This window comes from Prionailurus viverrinus, chromosome A3 (assembly GCF_022837055.1).
Source record: "Prionailurus viverrinus isolate Anna chromosome A3, UM_Priviv_1.0, whole genome shotgun sequence".
NCBI lineage: Eukaryota > Metazoa > Chordata > Mammalia > Carnivora > Felidae > Prionailurus > Prionailurus viverrinus.
The window spans coordinates 27,454,852-27,460,164 of NC_062563.1; the positions used below are offsets into that span (position 1 = coordinate 27,454,852).

The 5,313-nt window shown below is 39.2% G+C and overlaps 1 non-coding gene across 1 annotated transcript; it reads left to right on the forward strand.

Annotated features, from left to right (window-relative positions):
- The first annotated feature begins 242 nt into the window (after positions 1 to 242).
- Positions 243 to 349, forward strand: LOC125163207 (U6 spliceosomal RNA). The gene has a single exon (XR_007151352.1). It is a non-coding gene; the product is annotated as a U6 spliceosomal RNA (small nuclear RNA).
- The last annotated feature ends 4,964 nt before the right edge of the window (positions 350 to 5,313 follow it).

Consider the following 5,313-nt stretch of genomic DNA (forward strand, 5'->3'; position numbering starts at 1 on the left):
CAATGGAGGTTATTGGCGTGAAAGTGTTCTAAGGTCCTAGCATGTTGGCAAAAGCAATAATTTACATTAGACTATAATAAGGAAAGGATGCGTGCTATAATTTCTAGGGTAGCCACTCAAAGAATTGTAAACCAAAGACAAAAACCATGTAAGTAACAAGTTAACAGAAGGAAAAAGAAATAATAAAATTTCTATTAGGCCAAAAGAATACAAGAAAAGATGGATATAAGAATGTAAACCAAATGCTCGCTGCGGCAGCACGTATACTAAAATTGGAACGATACAGAGAAGGTTAGCGTGGCCCCCGTGCAAGGATGACACGCCAATTCGTGAAGCGTTCCATATTTTTAGATATGTTTTGGGGCCAAAGAAGGTTGTTTGGAGAATGCATCTGGGTGAACGAGGGCTACCCCTCCCCTGGCCCACCCCCCCAACTGGGGTGTCTCTGCAGGCTGCTTTTCTAGGGATGCTAGTCACAATAGTCTTTATTTTTGTGTCTGTGCGAAAGTGCCAAGAACCCCTCCACATTTGTAGATCCACAACTGTTTTTATAAGCTGTGTGTGTCCTCTGTATTATTATTAACTATTTTTTAGCTTTTGCCTATACGTTATTAAAGACTGATGATGCTGTAAAAAAAAAAAAAAAAAGAATGTAAAACAAGAAGGAGAAATTAAAAAAAAACAACACTATTTCTGAAATGACTGATGGGGCCCCTGGGTGGTTCAACCGGTTGAGCATCTGACTTCAGCTTGGGTCACGATCTCACGGTTCATGGGTTCAAGCCCCATGCTGGGCTCTATGTTGACAGCTCAGAGCCTGGAGCCTGTTTCAGATTCTGTGTGTGTCTCTCTCTCTGCTCCTCTTCCACTCTCTCTCTCTCTCTCTCTCTCAAATGTAAATAAACATTAAAAAATTTTTAATAAAATAAAATGACTGAAAAAACCAAAATAAATTAATTAACTTAAATGCAAATAAGCTAAATGCTCCAATTAAAAGACTATTATTTCCAAACTTGATAAGAAACAAAGTCCAAAAATAAATATTGAAAAAAAAATAAAAAAAAAATAAATAAATCTATCCAAAGAAGTGAAAAGACCTGTACACTGAAAACTATAAAACACTGATGAAAGAAATTGAAGAAGACACAAATAAATAGAAAATAAATACCTTGTGTTCATGGATTGGAAGAATTAATATTGTAAGGTGCCCATACTACCAAAGCAATCTACAGATTAAATGTAATCCTTATTAATATTCCAATGGCTTTTTTCATAGAAATAGAGAAAGTAATCCTAAAATTCATATGGAACCACAAAAATCTCCAATAAGCCCAATCCATCTTGAGAAAGAATAAAACTGGAAGCGTCACAGTTCCTGATTTCAAATATACCACAAGGCTATAGTAATCAAAACAGTATGGTACTGGCATAAAAACAGACACATTAGACCTATAGAATAGCCCAGAAATAAACCCATTTATGTATGGCCAACTAATCTTTGAAAAAGGCACAAAGAAAACACAGTGGGAAAAGGCTAGTCTCTTCAATAATGTTACTTGGAAAACTGGGTATCTACATGCATCAAAATAAAATTGGACACTTATCTTATACCATACCAAAAAACATCAACTCAAAACTGATTAATGACTTAAACAGAAGACCTAAAACCATAAAGCTCCGATCAAAAAACATAGGGAAAATCTTCATGACATTGGAAATGATTTTGTGGATTAAAAAAAAAATTTTTTTTAATGCTTATTTATTTTTGAGAGAGGAAGACAGAAAATCCCAAGCAGGCTCCAGATTCTGAGCTGTCAGCACAGAGCCTGATGCAGGGCTCGAACTCATGAACGGTGAGATCATGACCTGAGCTGAACTCAGACACTTAACTGACTGAGCCACGCAGGCAACCCTGATTTTTTGGGTTTGACTCCAAAAGCACAGGCAACAAAAGTAAAAGTAAGTAGACCACATCAAACTAAAATGTCTCTGCACAACAGAATGCAGAGGCAACCTCCAGAAGGAGAGAAAATATTTGAAAACTATACATCTGATAAAAAGTTAATATCCAAAATATGTAAAGAACTCATACAGCTCGGTAGCAAAAAATCCAAATAATCCATTTAAATAATGGGCAAAGGACCTGAGCTGACATTTTCCCAAAGAAGACATGCAATGGTCCATAGTTATATGAAGAGGTATACAACATCACTAATCATCAGGGAAATGTAAATCAAAACCACAATGAAATATTCATTCAATCTGTTAGGATGGCTATTCCACCAAAGACAAGACAGAGAACAAGTGTTTACAAGGACGTAAAGAAAGGGGGTTGCTGGTACACTGCTGGTGGAGTGTGAATCAATACAACCATCATGAAGAACAGTACAGAAGCTCCCCAAAAAGTTAAAAATGAGGCTATCTACTTCATCTAAAAATGAAGCAATTCTACTTCCGGGTATATAGCTGAAGGAAATGAAAACAGTATCTTGAAGAGATATCACTGCAGCATTATTCACAATAGCCAAGATACGGAAACTACCTAAATGTTTGCCAGTGGATGAATGGATAAAGAAAATTTGGTATCTAAATATCACATGTACATATACAAGTACACGCATTTACAGTGGAATATTATCCAGTGTTAGAAAGAAGGAAATCCTCCCATTTTGGAAACTTGGATAAACCTGGAGGACGTTACGCTAAGTGAAACAAGCCAGACACAGAAAACAAATCCTCTATGATCTCATTTATATGGTGAATCTAAATTAGCTGAACTCACAGAAAAGAGCAGAAAGGCGTTTGCCAGGGTTTGGAGGAGGAGAAGGTAGGCATTGAAATGGAGAGACGTTGGTCAAAGGGTATGAACTTTCAGTTATGAGATGATTAAATTCTGGTGATCTAACATACAACATGGTGACTGTTATTATTAATACTTTATTTTATACTTGAAATTTGCTAAGAGAACTTTATCGTGTACTTGAAATTTGCTAAGATAGTAGATCTTAAGTGCTCTTATCTAGAAAAAAGATAACTATTTGAGGTGATAAGCGTGTTAAATTAACTAGATTGTGTGTTCATATATCAAATCACCACATTATATGCCTTAAATATAAGCAAATTTTATTTGTAAAAAAATTTAAGGTAAATAAATAAAAGGACCCTTCTGGTGGTGAGGAAAGAAAGAATATACATGGCTTAGGGCAGGTAGAAGTATTGTTTAGGTGTTACTTACAGAAAAGCATGTTTGTTTGGCAAGAAGCTTCTCAGCAAAAGGGGAAGCCTATTTTTAAAAAGGGCGAGGGGGTGCCTGGGTGGCTCATTCGGCTGAGTGTCTGAGTCTTGATTTCAGCTCAGGTCATGACCTAAGGGTTCATGGGATTGAGCCCTGTATCGGGCCCTGCCCTGATAGCATGGAGCCTGCTTGAGTTCTCTTTCTCTCTCCCTCTCTCTCTCTACGTAAATAAATAAACATTAAAAAAAAGGAGAGAGAGGGAGAAAAAAAAAGGGTGAGAAACATGAATTTCAAAGAACACAAGTTGCTTGTGAGGTCCATGGTGGGAATGGAAAGGGAGAGTTTGAGGTGAACAGGGATGATCACAAAGGAAGTATAGAACTGTGTAATCATCATACAGCTTTTGAAGAGTTTGAAAGGAAAAATAAAAATTTCAGATTTGGGTTTCAGAAATGATCCACTGGCAACTATATGGAAACAATGGAGGGAGTCAAAGGGATGATGGGAGACCAAAACACAAGTGGGATATAAGCGTTATAGTATGTGTATTAATACTTCAAAGTATGTGTATGTGTATGTATGTTGTATTAATATGACAAAGTATCACAGGCTAAGTGGCTTAAACAACAGACATTTATTTTCTCACAATTCTGGAAGCTAAAAAGTCCATGGTCAAGGTGTCAGCAGAGTTGATTTCCTCTGAGGCCTTGTTCCTTGACCTGTAGATGGCTATCTTCTCCCTGTGTCTTCACGTGGTTTTTCTTCTGTGTCCTCACCTCCTCTTCTTATAAGAATGCCAGTCATATTGGATTAGGGTTCAGCCTAATGATTTCATCTTTATTTAATTGCTTCTTTAAATTTAGACTCGGGGCGCCTGGGTGGCGCAGTCGGTTAAGCGTCCGACTTCAGCCAGGTCACGATCTCGCGGTCCGTGAGTTCGAGCCCCGCGTCGGGCTCTGGGCTGATGGCTCAGAGCCTGGAGCCTGTTCCCGATTCTGTCTCCCTCTCTCTCTGCCCCTCCCCCGTTCATGCTCTGTCTCTCTCTGTCCCAAAATAAATAAAAACGTTGAAAAAAAATTTTAAAAAAAATTTAGACTCTATTTCCAAATGTGGTCATGTTCTGAGATACTGGGGATTAAGACTTGACTATATGAATTTGAGGGGACACAGTCAGCCAATAACAATGGGCAAGAAAAGATGATGGTTGAATGGGAATAGCAGAGGCCGGGATGGAAAACAGGTGCTATGGAGGCAGCCTTGGAAGGTCTTTGTAGCCGACGTGATGTGTAGGGGGCAGTGAGGAACAAGAAGATAACTAAGATATATTTTAGGATTATGGTTTGAATACTTAGGTTGAGGCCAATTTCCTGTTTCTCCATCTTGTCATCCTCCATGCCTTTGCTTTCTTTTTTTTTTTTTTTTTTTTTTTAACGTTTTTTATTTATTTTTGGGACAGAGAGAGACAGAGCATGAACGGGGGAGGGGCAGAGAGAGAGGGAGACACAGAATCGGAAACAGGCTCCAGGCTCTGAGCCATCAGCCCAGAGCCCGACGCGGGGCTCGAACTCACGGACCTCGAGATCGTGACCTGAGCTGAAGTCGGCCGCTTAACCGACTGAGCCACCCAGGCGCCCCATCCATGCCTTTGCTTTCTAAAGTGGAATCTGAAGTCATGGATCCAGAGAGTGGATTTTTACCATAATGGGAAGAATGAAGAAGGCTTTGGGAGTTGAAAGGCTTATGGAGTTTATTACCTAGTCCAACACTTTCATTTTGGGAGTGGGCAAAAGGAGGCTCAGAGTAGTAAGGGGATAGATCCAGTCACATCCTATTAGTGCATCTGAATTTCCGCTGCACCCTTTTCACTTCTTTGGGACTATGGTCTGGAGGCATGTTTATACAACCCTCTGACACCCGCGTCCGCTGGTAGGCATAATTTCTCTAGCCAGAAACGCAGAAAAACGTGTACAAGAACAGGTGGCTTCTAAGGCTTTTCTGCAGCCGTTGGTGTGGTCTGGGTTAAAGTTTAAATATTATTTGGCATCTCTGTGCCTAAGTAAGCGGAGATCCAGCCTCAG